Source organism: Aythya marila (genome assembly GCF_965140915.1).
Source record: "Aythya marila genome assembly, chromosome: 1".
NCBI classification, from domain to species: Eukaryota; Metazoa; Chordata; class Aves; order Anseriformes; family Anatidae; genus Aythya; species Aythya marila.
In genome coordinates, this window is record NC_139042.1 from 128,229,554 (window position 1) to 128,245,443 (window position 15,890).

The following is a 15,890-nucleotide window of genomic DNA, read 5'->3' on the forward strand; positions in this document are numbered from 1 at the left end:
AATTATTTTTTATTTTATTTCTATGTATATATATGCTTTATGGTACCTTCTTAGTTGCATCACTTTTAGCTTGGCTTCACTGAGCTTCTTTTTGTTTATTTTGGACCATTATCTCAGTTTTTCAAGATGTTTTGGGTTCTGATTCAGTCCTCCAAAGCACTTGGAACTTCCCTTTTCTCTATATGATGTTCAGTTTTTATTAAAAGAGCAGTTGAGCTCTTATTCTTTGTTAATACTTTGTGCAAATAATGATTATTTTTTTAATTCTTAGTCCAAACAAATGAAGCATTTGAACTTAATCCTAAGTGATTTTTTTTTTCTTAGTGAAATAAAAGACAAAAAAAAAAATCATTATGAGTCAAAAGAAATATTTATGGTTTTATTACAGGCAATTCTAACAAAAGCAAAGTACTGGAGATGAAAAGCTTCATTATGTAACATTGAAAAATAACAAAGAAGAATTGTCACTCACTCCTCGTACTAACCCAATGCCTAAGGTGCTTACTTAGAACATCATGGGCTTTGATCTATTGCCTTCTTCCACTGAGAAGTTTCAGATTACCAGGTCCCAAAACAATGCCCGGGCCCCCACACACTATGTTAGAGCTGGGCAGCTTTTCAGTCTCTCCTTTGAAGTTACTCTGACTTTTAGAATGCTATTAAGTGATCGCTAGCACAGGAACAGGAATCAAGATATTTCACTTTCTAGGTGAGCAGCCTAACCATAAATGTGAAGGCACTAACCAGTTACTGTTTTCAATGTCTGTTGCCCTGGGCAGTTCCTACACATTGATATCCATCTGAGAACAACCACCAAGCAGACTAAGGAATCTTCTCCCATTCCTCTAAACCTTAATGTGGTGATGTCCTCAGATGTGGAACCAGAGGAGGGTAAAATCTATCTAGGCAGGGCTGAACCAAGGTGTTTCACATGGGGACATCAGTATTCTCATAAAAGAGGATAAAGATCCTTTCTCCAGTTGAGCTAGTGTATCTACCCAAACAGTTTCTTTTGATTGAAATTTTCATACAAGTTTGGCAAAACAGCAATGCATCATTTCATTGAGTCAACCCAAAACTCATTCTTCAGCAGGCAAAACACTTTTGCTTGTATCTGTGCATGTATCTGGGACTTGTTTTAATATCCAAAGCACTGGTCCTGCTCACAAACTTCTTTCTTATCTAACCTAAGCAAATTCTCTTTGAACCAAGCCATAGTGTTAGGCCTCTCCTATGTTACCACAAACCTAGTTTAGAAGTCAAGGCACACTGACTATGCAGCTCTGAGCTGTAACATGCCCAGTGTGCTTCAAGCATGGTACAAACTTACTATGCTGTTGTTCATCTCTGCGCTGAAGTCCAGAAGATTATCAAAAGATGAAGTGAACAAAGTGAACAAGCTTCCTGGACTGTACTCTTGGCATATCCCTTATTCCTTCCAAACCTGACAGAAGGGACCTCACTCAGCTTCTGTTGACAAAAGCTTAAGGACGAGTTCAGTCATTCTGAAAGCCCAGCCTGATGTTATCATGCCACAAGCTTAATAATACATACATTTCAAATGTTTCCTCTTCTGGTAAATTTACTCTGAGCTTCCAGATGTTGTCAACAAGAACAGTATGTGCTGCTCATGTCTCAGCTGCCATGTGGAACTGTTTCCACAATCTAAACCATGCTGTGTTCAAGATGTTTAGAGAACATAACAAAGAAAAAAAAAAAAAGGTTCAGTTGGAAATTCATTGATAACAAATGTACCAGATCTTTGCTGCTTATCAAATAGTAGGACTCAAGGAAGCCAGTCCACTTGCTATGAAGTGGCTGGGGTAATGAAGAAAATGCTGAATCCATCAGCATGTTGAGCTGTATATTCTCAATAAAATGGACGGTGTTGCACATATTGAGACTATTAAACCCTCGATCTCTAGCAAAGATCAGTGTCTGTTAGGCCCTTGCTCAGTACTATGTTTACACAGGGATCATAGAATCACAGAATTGTAGAATGGTTTGGTTTGGAAGGGGCCTTAAACTTTGTCTAATTCCAGCCTCCCCTGCCATGGGCAGGGACACCTTCCACTAGATCAGGTTGCCCAAAGCACCATCCAGCTTGGCCTTGAACACTTCCAGGGATGGGGCATCCACAGCTTCTCTGGGCAACCTGTTTCGGTGCCTCACCACCCCCATAGGAAAGAACTTCTTCCTAATGTCTAGGCTAAATTTACCCTTTTTCAGTTAAAGCCATTATTCCTCATCCTATCACTACACTTCCTAACAAAGAGTCCCTCCTCAGCTTTCCTGTAGGCCCCCTTTAGGTATTGGAAAATTGTTATAATGTCTCCCCAGAGCCTTCTCTCTTCCAGGCTGAACAACCCCAAATCCCTCAGCCTGTCTGCACAGGAGAGGTGCTCCAGCCCCTTGATCAACTTTGTGGCCCTCCTCTGGATGCACTCTAGCAGGTCCATGTCCTTCTTGCACTGGGGGCCCCAGAGCTGAATGCAGTATTCCAGGTAAGGTCTCACAAGAACAGAGTAGAGAAGCAGAATCACTTCCCTCAATCTGCTGTCCATGCATCATTTGATTCAGCCAGAGATATGGTTAGCTTTCTGGGCTGCAAGCACACATTGCCAGCTCATGTTGACCTCATCCACCATCACCCTCTGGTCCTTCTCCTCAGGGCTGCTTTCAATCCATTCTCTGTCCAACCTGTATTTGTGTTTGGGATTGCCCCGACACAGATGCAGGACCTGGAGCTGGGTCTTGTTGAACTTCATGAGATTTATACAGGTGCACCTCTCAAGCCTGTCCAGGTCTCCATGGATGTCATCCCTTCCTCCAATCCCTTCCCTCCCCATCCCTTCTTTCCTTGGTGTCATCAACAAACTTGCTGAGGGTGCACTCAATCCCACTGACCATGTTACCAACAAAGATATTAAACAGATTACAAGGTTTCTTACATTTGAGGTGTAACCCCTGAAGAATATTTTGTTGCTGATGACCTCATGTTCAAAGTAATGCCTACTTGAGGGAGCCGCCAGGACCCGGCAGCCCTCGTGAGGGAGGCTGACGAGGCGAAGGCGGAGCCAGCAGCGTTAGCGGCGGGCTATTTAAATCGGGACCCACCGCCATTTCACTGCCATTTGCTGAGGCGATCGGCTCCGGGGCAGACGCGTTCTGCAGCGGAGCGGGGGATCGGGCCAGGCAGGGCTAATTTTTCCGGCATCGAGCCTACTTGAGGGAGCCGCCAGGACCCGGCAGCCCTCGTGAGGGAGGCTGACGAGGCGAAGGCAGAGCCAGCAGCGCCCCCTCCCCAGCCATTCAAAAGCAGCCCTTAGGGAGCGCGAGCGACCAGGAGCGCGGCGAACAGGGCGGGCAAACAGGGCGTGGCGCGTCAGAAGGGAGTGGCGCGGCAGTTCGCGCAGGCAGGGCGCGCAGGAAGGGCAGAGCGCTCCCCCTACACACAAACAACACCTCGTTAACAACAGCCGTAACTAGGCGATAATGGTCGCCACCAGGCACGGCGCGCTCTCCAGAAAGTCGGTACACACGCAGACCGACTACCCGTTAAAAAATGCCGCAGTTCAGGTCACTGGATGCATGGAGTGTCTGAGCCTGTTGCTGTCATCGGCGGGAGGCAGAGAAACTGCGTGCGTGAGGTGCGAGCAGGTGGATGACCTGGTCCGCATGGTGGCGGAGCTCAAGGAGGAGGTGGAGAGGTTGAGGGCCATCAGGGAGTGTGAGCGGGAGATAGACTTCTGGAGTAACTCCCTGCAGGGCCTCAAGGGGAGGTGCCGAGGTGAGACTCCCCAAATGGGGGCGGACCCCCTGCCCTGTCCCCGTCGGGCAGAGGGAGGGGATCTGGGAGCTGAGGAGGAATGGAAGCAGGTCCCTGCTCGACATCGCAGGCGATGCTCTCCCCTTCCGGCCCCACCTTCCCAGGTGCCCTTACACAACAGGTTTGAGGCCCTAGAGATTGAGAGGTCGGTGTGTGAGGAAGAGGTAGCAAATGTTCCCAGGAGGATGCCTGGGGCGAGGAGGTCAACTCCGCGCCTCAGGACTGCCTCCACCAAGAAAGACAGGAGGGTTATTGTTGTTGGAGACTCGATTCTTAGGGGAACAGAGGGCCCTATTTGTCGGCCTGACCCTACCCGTAGGGAAGTCTGCTGTCTCCCTGGGGCCAGGGTCAGGGACGTTGCCAGGAAGCTTCCTAACCTGGTACGCCCCTCTGACTATTACCCCCTTTTGATAGTTCAGGCGGGCAGTGATAACATCGAAGAGAGAAGCCTCAAGGCTATCAAAAGGGACTTTAGGGGAATGGGTCGGTTAGTGGATGGAGCGGGAGTGCAGGTGGTGTTTTCGTCCATCCCTATGGTGGCAGGGAGGGGTTCAGAGAGGACACGGAAAGCCCACCTGTTAAACACGTGGCTCCGGGGCTGGTGCCAACGCAGAAATCTTGGGTTTTTTGATCATGGGGCACTTTACTCAGCACCTGGCCTGATGGCCGCAGACGGGTCCCTATCTTTTAGGGGAAAAAGGATCCTGGGCCAGGAACTGGCAGGGCTCATTGAGAGGGCTTTAAACTAGGTAGGAAGGGGGATGGGGCTGAGGCTAGGATTGTTGGGGCTGTGCCAGGGGGAACAATGGCAAGGCCGGAGGATAAGGCAATGGCCCAGCTGAAGTGCATCTACACCAATGCACGCAGCATGGGTAACAAACAGGAGGAGCTGGAAGCCATCGTGCGGCAGGCAGGCTACGACTTGGTTGCCATCACGGAGATGTGGTGGGACCAGTCTCATGACTGGAGTGCTGCAATGCCTGGCTATAAGCTCTATAGAAGGGACAGGCAGCATAGAAGGGGTGGTGGTGTGGCTCTCTATATTAGAGAGTCTTTCGAGGTTGTAGAACTCGAGGTTGGGAATGACAAGGTCGAGTCCCTTTGGGTTAGGATCGGCAGGGACAACAAGGCTAGTGTCCTGGTCGGGGTCTGCTATAGACCGCCGAACCAGGATGAGGAGACGGATGAGGAATTCTACAGGCAGCTGACAGAGGTTGCAAAATCATCAGCTCTTGTACTCGTGGGGGACTTCAACTTCCCTGACATATCCTGGAAGCACAACACAGCCCTGAGAAAGCAGTCTAGGAGGTTTCTGGAGAGTGTGGAAGATAGCTTCCTGACGCAGCTGGTTAGTGAACCTACCAGGGGAGGTGCCCCGCTAGACCTTCTCTTCACAAACAGAGAAGGACTGGTGGAGGACGTGATCGTCGGGAGCTGTCTCGGGCAGAGTGATCACGCAATGGTGGAGTTCACTATTCTTGGCGAGGCCAGGAAGGGGACCAGTAAAACCGCTATATTGGACTTTCGGAGGGCTGACTTTGAACTGCTCAGGACACTGGTTGGTGGAGTCCCTTGGGAGGCGGTTCTGAAGGGCAGAGGGGTCCAGGAAGGCTGGGCGATCTTCAAGAGGGAAGTCTTCATGGCGCAGGAACGGTCTGTACCCACGTGCCCAAAGACGAGCTGGCAGGGAAGAAGACCGGCCTGGCTCAACAGAGAATTGTGGCTTGATCTTAGGAGGAAAAAGAGGGTTTATAAGCTTTGGAAAAGTGGGCAGGCCACTAAGGAGGACTTTAAAGAAGTAGCGAGGCTGTGCAGGGACAAAATTAGGAAGGCCAAAGCTCATTTGGAGCTCAATCTGGCTACTGCCGTTAAAGATAACAAAAAATGTTTCTATAAATACATCAACACAAAAAGGAGGACTAAGGAGAATCTCCATCCTTTACTGGATGCGGGGGGAAACTTAGTTACAAGAGATGAGGAAAAGGCGGAGGTGCTTAATGCCTTCTTTGCCTCAGTCTTTAGCGGCAATACCGGATGTTCTCTGGATACCCAGTACCCTGAGTTGGTGGAAGGGGATGGGGAACAGGATGTGGCCCTCATTATCCATGAAGAACTGGTTGGTGACCTGCTACGGCACTTAGATGTGCACAAGTCAATGGGGCCGGATGGGATCCACCCAAGGGTACTGAGGGAACTGGCAGAGGAGCTGGCCAAGCCACTGTCCATCATTTATCAACAGTCCTGGCTATCGGGGGAGGTCCCAATCGACTGGCGGCTAGCAAACGTGACGCCCATCTACAAGAAGGGCCGGAGGGCAGACCCGGGAAACTACAGGCCTGTCAGTTTGACCTCAGTGCCAGGAAAGCTCATGGAGCAGATCCTCCTGAGAGTCATCATGCAGCACTTGAAGGGGAAGCAGGCGATCAGGCCCAGTCAGCATGGCTTTATGAAAGGCAGGTCATGCCTGACGAACCTGATCTCCTTCTATGACAGAGTGACGCGCTGGGTGGACGAGGGAAAGGCTGTGGATGTGGTCTACCTTGACTTCAGCAAGGCTTTTGACACTGTTTCCCACAGCATTCTCCTCAAGAAACTGGCTGCTCTTGGCTTGGACTGGCGCACGCTTCGTTGGGTTAGAAACTGGCTGGATAGCCGGGCCCAAAGAGTCGTGGTGAATGGAGCCAAGTCCAGTTGGAGGCCAGTCACTAGTGGCGTCCCCCAGGGCTCGGTGCTGGGGCCGGTCCTCTTTAATATCTTCATCGATGATCTGGACGAGGGCATCGAGTGCACCCTCAGTAAGTTCGCAGATGACACCAAGTTAGGTGCGTGTGTCGATCTGCTTGAGGGTAGGAAAGCTCTGCAGGAGGATCTGGATAGGCTGCACCGATGGGCTGAGGTCAACTGCATGAAGTTTAACAAGGCCAAGTGCCGGGTCCTGCACCTGGGGCGCAATAACCCCAAGCAGAGCTACAGGCTGGGAGAGGAATGGTTGGAAAGCTGCCAGGCAGAGAAGGACCTGGGAGTGATGGTTGACAGTCGGCTGAATATGAGCCAGCAGTGTGCTCAGGTGGCCAAGAAGGCCAACGGCATCCTGGCTTGTATTAGGAACAGCGTGACCAGCAGGGCTAGGGAGGTGATCGTCCCCCTGTACTCAGCTCTGGTGAGGCCGCACCTCGAGTACTGTGTTCAGTTTTGGGCCCCTCGCTACAAGAAGGACATCGAGGTGCTTGAGCGGGTGCAGAGAAGGGCGACGAAGCTGGTGAGGGGCCTGGAGAACAAGTCCTACGAGGAGTGGCTGAGGGAGCTGGGCTTGTTCAGCCTGGAGAAGAGGAGGCTCAGGGGTGACCTTATCGCTCTTTTTAGGTACCTCAAGGGAGGCTGTAGCGAGGTGGGGGTTGGCCTGTTCTCCCACGTGCCTGGTGACAGGACGAGGGGGAATGGGTTTAAGTTGAGCCAGGGGAGTTTTAGGTTAGATGTTAGGAAGAACTTCTTCACTGAAAGGGTTGTGAGGCACTGGAACAGGCTGCCCAGGGAAGTGGTGGAGTCACCATCCCTGGAAGTCTTCAAAAGACGTTTAGATGTAGAGCTTAGGGATATGGTTTAGTGGAGGGCTGTTAGCGTTAGGTTGGAGGTTGGACTCGATGACCTTGAGGTCTCTTCCAACCTAGGAAATTCTGTGATTCTGTGATTCTGTAATCTCTTGTCAGAGGACAGCTCCAAAGAGGAATGTAGAAGACTCAGAACACCAGGATTTCACAATGCTTGTAGGTTAATAGCAGTCTAAGCAAACATCTAAAGCATGCAAGCATGCCTGAAGTTTTATGTAGTAGCTTTTTTTTCTTTTTTTTTTTCTTTTTTTTAACTGTATGTTACATTGCATATAGTGATATATATATATATCTATATCTATATATATATAGATATATATATATAGATATATATATATATTTGGCTGTAACTATCATGGAATCGATTTATGAAAGACTGTCACTTCATCTACCTTTCCAGTGGTCTAATTAAGTTAACTGAGGTGCAAAGGAGAAGACTATGTCTCCCAGTCACGTATCAAGAAACACAAATCGTTTAAGCCCTGAATATAAAGCTCTGGTGAAAGTGAAAAAAAGTGTTCCCAGTTGGCACTGAATTCTAATTCAGCTTTCTCTATAGGCTTTAACATGTATATTTCTGTAAATTTGGCACTGGCCAGAAGTAGTAAAAAGAACAGTCCTAACTGGCTAAATGATACAATCTAGAACTGTATTTTTCATGATACATCCAAGACATGATTCTTTCGAAATTTCATGTCAATATTCCTAAAATATTTTACCCTTTCCTAAAATTTCACTAAAATGATGCTTCTAAAACTGTTCTGCAAGTCTAACTTTACTGTGTTACTTAGACCAAGTCATAACTCATGAGAACAGAATCATAAGGATGTTTTAGCAGGTCAATAGAGCATCAGGGAAGAAACATACATGTAAATAGGCCCAGTATCTGAGAAGGTTGTAATAAATCTTAATCTTCCTGACAAACAAGAACACAAGACAATTTAGGAAATTAACAGCTCATTGAGCTGAATCCTTGCTTCTCCAACTCTCCTTACATCTTTTTTCTCATCTCTTCTTGTCTCTCACATGTAATAACTCATTTCACTTCCTCACTGTCTTGCAGAGCATAGCTACAGCAATTATGCTCCAGGGAGGTCTAAAGAAATTTCCACTATCTCAAGTGAGGAATTGCTCTGCAGCTTGATAGGCTTTGTTCTGCAATACTGACAGCATATTTTTAAATGTACAAAATGGATGTCTCACTGTGCTGTGATTTCTGATCTCAGTTGTTGCTACTCAGCCAGGAAGTGCAAGCAGAGAACTGCTACCCAAAAATGAGATGTATCACCATGGAGTCCTACTATGAGTTCCAGTTTGCACAAACATGCTATTTATCACTGTTAGCAGAAAGAGCAGAAAGGTGGATGTGGTGAGATGGAGCAGGGGAATGTTGAGCGCATGTAGTGACCAGCAGATGCGTGATTTCTTTCTCTGTTTGGGATTATTTGCTTGTGCAGTCTTGGATTAGAGAGAAAAGAAGAGAGAGCCTGGGGTCTGGACTCATGATTTTTATTGGAACTGATGCTTTTATAAACATCTTTGGAAACATTCTGGATAGTAATTTGTCCTTCTTACACACAACAGGAGATTTTTCTTCTCCATTTTTCCTTCATTTCCATATCCTTTTCTGCTCTACCCCGTATCCTCCAGTTTACCTATTTTTCTCTGTTCCAGGAACAGAACACACATACCTTAAATGAACAGAAAGTGGTTTAGAATTAGTGGAACACTTTCTGGATATACAATTTGAACTGGCTTAACAGACATGGATCTGGGGTATGCATCTATCCTTCTGCATATTGAGATTCTAATAATCTTGTGCAGTGCTACCAATTAGGAGGCTAAAATAGCATTTGAAATTTGACAGTGTAAAAATCTTCTCCCTCCTCCCACCTGATTATAGAAACTTGAAAATTGTAGTTTGTTTCTCCTCCTCAGTGAAGGTAGTAACACAGAAGCACAGAATGTTAGGAAGGGACCTTGAAAGATCATCTAGTCCAATCCCCCTACCAGAGCAGGAACACCTAAATCATGTCACACAGGAACACATCCAGGTGGGTTTTGAAAGTCTCCAGAGAAGGAAACTCCACAATCCCCCTGGGCAGCCTGTTCCAGTGTTCCGTCACCCTCACCGTAAAAAAAAAAAAAAAGTTTCATATTTAAGCAGAACCTCCTACGTTCCATCATGCACCCATTGCCCTTTGTCCTATCATTGGGTGTCACCAAGAAGAGCCTGTCTCCATCCTCCTGACACTCACCCTTTACATATTTATAAACATTAATAAGGTCAACCCTCATTCTCCTCTTCTCCAAGCTAAAGAGACCCAGCTCCCTCAGCTTTTCCTCGTAAGGGAGATGCTCCACTCCCTTAATCATCCTCGTGACTCTACGCTGGACTCTCTCAAGCAGTCCCCTGTCCTTTTTGAATTGAGGGGCCCAGAACTGGATGCAATATTCTAGATGTGGTCTCACTAGGGCAGAGTAGAAGGGGAGGAGAACCTCTCTCGACCTAGTAACCACACCCCTTCTGATACACCCCAGAATGCCATTGGCCTTCTTGGCCACATGGGCACAGTGCTGGCTCATGGCCATCCAGCTGTCCACCAGGACCCTCAGGTCCCTCACTGCTCTCCAGCAGGGCAGTCCCTGACTTATACTGGTGTCTGGGGTTGTTCTTGACCAGATGCAGGACTCTACACTTGCCCTTGTTATATTTCATTAAATTTCTCCTCGGCCAATTCTCCAACATGTTGATGTCCTACTGGATGGCAGCTTTATGGCATGTCAGCCATTCCTCCCAGTTTAGTGTCATCAGCAAACATGCTGATGATGCACTCCATTCCCTCATCCAAGTCATTGATGAATATATTGAACAACACTGGTCCCAGTACCAACCCTTGAAGGTCTCCACTAGATATAGGACTCCAACTCGACTCTGTCCCATTAACCATAACTCTATGGATTCTTCCCTTCAGCTGGTTTACAGTCCACCTCACTACCCAATCATCCAGACCACACTTTCTCAGTTTAGCTGCGAGGATGCTGTGGGAGACAGTGTCAAAGGCTTTACTGAAATCAAGATACACCACGTCCACTGTCTTTCCATCATCTATCCACCCAGTTTTATATTCATAAAAGGCTGTCAGGTTTGTCAGGTATGACTTTCCCTTGGTGAAGCCACGTTGACTTCCCCTAATGACCCTTTTATCCTTGATATGACTAGAGACAACACCAAGGATAAGTTGTTCCATCCCCTTTCCAGGGGTGGAGGTGAGGTTGATCGGTCTATAGTTACCCAAGTCCTCCTTCTTGCCCTTTGTGAAGACTGGAGTGACATTTTCTTTCCTTCAGTCCTCAGGCACCTCTGCCGATGCCCATGACTTATCAAAGATGATGGAGAGTGGTCTAGCAATGACTTCCGCCAGCTACCTCAGCACTCATGGATGCATCCCATCAGGACCCATGGACTTATGGATGTCCAGCTTGCTTAATTGGTCCTTAACCCATCCTTCATCAACCAAGGCAAACTCCTCCTTTATTCTGACTTCATCTAGGGCCTCAGGGGTATGGGGCTCCTCAGGAGCTCCTCTGGGATTATAGACAGACGAAGAAAGCATTCAGTAAAGAGCAACTCCACCATCTCACCTTGCTGGCTTGTCTTTTCTGAGCAAGACATACCCAACCATGATGACATTCCAGTCATGTGAGCTCTCCCACCATGTCTCTGTAATTTCTACTAGGTCATAGTCTCCTGACTGAACACGGGTTTCTAACTCCTCCTGCTTATTCTGCTTGCTGTGTGCATTGGTGTACAGGCAATTCAGGGAGCGAACTGAGCATGCCAGTTTCACCCTAGGAGGGTGGGAGGTTTCCCAGTCTTCAACACTGCTAGGGCACTGCCCCACCAGTACAAGTCCAGCTATAACCCCCTCTCCCTTTGGATCTAGTGTAAAGCTTTCCAAATGAGCTCCCTAACACTGGAGCATCTCACAACCATAATGAATGTGACAAAAGTGGCTTATAATTAGCTGTGTGCTGCTCTCTGAATATTCATGGCCGCAACCCAGCAAAAGAATATGCTTTTTTTTTTTTTTAAATAACTTTCTTAAAGTCTAGTAGTGAATAATTCTTTTCTTTTCTTTTCTTTTCTTTTCTTTTCTTTTCTTTTCTTTTCTTTTCTTTTCTTTTCTTTTCTTTTCTTTTCTTTTCTTTTCTTTTCTTTCCTTTCCTTTCCTTTCCTTTCCTTTCCTTTCCTTTCCTTTCCTTTCCTTTTCTTTTCTTTTCTGTTAAAAACAAAAGATATGCAAGCATAAATGAGCAGAAAATTTGGCAGATCGGTATGAATGGGAAAAATTATCTTGAGTAATATATATGAGTTGATGTGCATGTAATTGAAGTTTAGAGTTGTATCTTAACAGATTTCAGTGAGTCCATCAGGCTTGCAAAAAAAAAAAAAAATCATAAGTCATCAAAATAAATTGAGGGCACTATTCTGATGCCACATGTGTGGAATTTTCACAGACATGAGTGAGAAGTGAGAGCTTTCTAGACATAGAAAATGGATTCTGTAGTGTTGTTGACATGATGGGCAATACACAAGAATCAACAAGGGGAAAGATAAGAGCTTTTTTCCCCCTCTGGCTCTCCTCTTGGGTCAGCTGTATTGTGGCTTGGAAAAAAAAAATCCACCATAGAGAAGTTTTAACTTCAACAGAACCCCTCCTTTCCCCTTAGCATGTTACAACACCATTACAATATTTACACAGGTGGCAAAATCTTTGGAGTTAGTTCTGTTGCTACTGAAATCAAAGACAAACATCCCACTAAATTTGGGTATCAAAATAAAGGTCTTCACTGTTGCAAAGAGCTTTGTTGTGCTTTAAGCCTCCTAAAGACTCCAGAAACATTTTGGTTGCTAAAATAAAAAGCATCATGACATTTGTTTACAATCTACAGTCTTAAGCAAGATCTGGATTGACTCTTTGACTTAGTGAAGACAGTAGAATATCACCAACAGAAAATATTTTAGGCACACTTTTAACTTAAATTGCTAATACTTTTGTTTTACATTTTAATGCTGCACTAATGCTGAATTAAAATGGACTGCTGATGGTAACGTACAATATTTAAATGAATATCACAAATCTCATGAAAATGAATATTAAAAGATATAATAGCAATGAGACTTACAAAACAAGTATTGTTTTTTAGGGAATCAAGACTTTGGTGTTCATTAACTCATGCCTGACTAATGCTAAATTATAGTCAAATATCTGGAAAATACTTGTGAGAGCCCCACTAATGCCCACAAAATGTACCCTAATTAATGCTTTTATAATAAATGCTGAAAGGATTCATTATGGCTGAGGACTTCTAATGGTTAGTCACCCATAAACTTCATCTCAACAAATTCAACCATTATCACAACCACAGAGATGACTATTACTTCCACAAAGATGCAGTTTAAAAGCTCACTTCAACAATGTCCAAACTCTAAGTTAAAGTCTACCAATGATTGCCTTTTCTGTTTCACATGTTTCTACTGGAGCTTTCTACCGTAGTGTAGAATCAACGTCTAGTTTTTTTCAAGCAAAAAAATCTCAGCCAGGCAGTATGAATTATGCTATACGTTTAAGGGTCAATGCATCTCTAAGTCCATATAGTCTCAACAATATATACATGCTTATGTGCTCAGGGCAACTGGGAAAGCTTAGAGATTAATATGATTTCTATGTGTCTAGTCTCATGGTATACCATTTTTTTTACTTCATTTGCCAGAGAAGAAAATATTTTGATTCAGATTCTGCTATAAGATACCAGTTATAAGTTTTGTTGTTGTTGTTGTTTTGTTGTTTGTTTGTGTTTTTTGTTTGTTTGTTTGTTTTTAAGTTTGTTCCCTCCTTTTTATCGTTAAGGGTCTTCCAGATATATTTCTCTATAGGAAACTGGACCAACACCTTCAATATTGTGAATCTGGCTCAGATTCTCTGAATGCAAAATACATATTCTAGCAAAATAATTGTTTTTGAAAATATTTCCCGGTATAATTAAAGGCCAAAATAAGTTGAATTTGCTTTAATATCTAAAACATGAGGACCATTTACAACTTTTCATGGTATATGATTAAAGACTTACTCCAGCAGGGACTAATTTACAAGGTATGGGACCAATATATTTTTAAGTTACACAGCTTCAAGATTGTGAAAATCATGAATAGTACTTCAAATTCATGTTACCTTTATTTTAATTGCAGATGCTCTCTGAATTTTACAATATACACTCCTGACTTACAGAGCATAAAGTGGAAGGAAAATTAGGTCAGCAGGAAGGTTTATGCTGGTTTGATCACTAACTATCTTACCCAGAGCATGATGATGCTTCTGTGACTACTGAAATAAAGTCATTCCCTCATAAACCACCAATGAAGACAAGTACTTACATTGGGAATGAACATGCCTGCATGTGATAGCTTTCAATGATCTGATGGCTTAAACTACTTCATGATTGATAAACCTTCCATAAGAATTCTGAAATACATTTGGTCGCAATGCACAAGGATTTGTAAATGAGACTAAGGAATTGTTCCTGCAAGCTGTCCATGTTCAAACCCTTCTAAGAATCTCGGCTTTCAGATAAAATGTGTGTCCAGCCCCATGTTAATATTTTTAGATCATATGCTTTGCCAAACTCATGCTTGGGTTAAATCAAGAGAACTCCAGGCTACCTGTATTCTTCAGAAAAGAACTGCATCCATACATATTTACACTTTTTCCCAAATCAAGCTTTTAATCATAGTAGAATATTTTTTTCTTTTTACATTGCTGAAACTCTTCATCTTTGTTTAGCCTTCATATTTATTGATATAAAATTATCCACCAATGCAACAAGTGCTATCTGCAAGTTAGGATAGAGTTATACCAAAATTATTTTCTTTGTAGCCAGTAAACAGAAATGAACAATAGAAGGTTCATTTATTGTTTGCATTCTTTCTACTCTACATATCTGTTAATATGTTATGGCCCTCTATACATTTTTAACATCGCTTATAAATCATTTTAATATCATATAGAAAAGATCAATTCATTGATTTCTTCAGCTTTTTCAGAACTAAATAAAAACATTGTGATTTGCTAAAAACAAAATAAAACAAAAATTAAAAAACTGTGGGTCAGATTCATGCCTAGTTATGTTATTTGACAGATATCTGTTTCTACTTGGAAAACAGGTGATGTAAAATGGCATCTTCTTACACAGATCACACCCTCATTATGAATAAGTAGAATCTAAACTACTGACTTCTGTGATGAAGTTACTTGTTTGCTGCTTTTTATTCCTATTAGACCTGCAGAGAAAATACAAATCAGAGATGCTAGTGGAAGAAAGTGCTCCTGCCTATGGTTAAATTCAATATATTAAGTCAACAATGCAAGCTTTAATTAAATATGTGTTGAAGTGCTGATGCTTAAAAAGATGATTACCTGCATGGAACTGGGATAGTGAGTTAACTTCTTTTCCACCCAATAATTCAAGCAGGTCAGGAAGTAGATTATTGTTTTCCTGCAGGAAAAATAAAAAGAAAAAACAAAACTTCATACAAGACCACTTTTTTTTTTTTTTTTATAATTATTTTCTTGTATTTGAACTGCTTATGATATCATATTAAATTGGCGGATATGAAAATTATTATCCTTGCAAATAGACGTCACTGGAAAGCTTTCCAGAGAAGGAAAAGGATAATGTCCTTACACAAAAAATTAATCTGAAAATATGAGAAAGCATTCTCATCTGCATCTTTATCAAATTGTCAATATTCAGGACCTAAAGTTATGAATAAAAAGCATAACAAGTCATGTAAATAGGTACTTATATCTTTGTTACTATTATACAATCAAATCATTATATTCCTCGGTGGTAGGGCTGGGAAACTGAAGCTCCAAAGGGTTGTTTGTCCTCTTTTAACATTCAACTCAATTCCAGCACCTCTCAGATGGAGGAAAAGAAGCGGGATCTGGGGCAGGATTCACTCCAGTGAGTTTTTGGATATATGAAATTTAGATGTCTAACTCAAGTTAATCATGTGAAGTTCTCCTCAGTCAATGTATAAGCACCTCTAGGAAGTGATTTGCCTTTCTCATCTAAGAGATTAAATTCAGTAAGACAGATAAATATAGATGAAATCAATCTTGTTCTTACTTCTACCTTCTGCCATTTTTCCTTCCCCTTGATTTACTTTTCCCTACTGGTTATATTGTGAACAACTAGATGGTAATGAATAACTAGTTTCATAGAACTTGTTAAAACAGTTGTTATTTATTTATTTAATATTTATTTATTTAATATTTATTTATTTAACTGAGTCCACCAAGGTATTTTATATATATATATATATATATATGTATGTATAATTATTATTATTATTATTTTCACGTCTCCTGTTCCCAGGAGATAGAAAC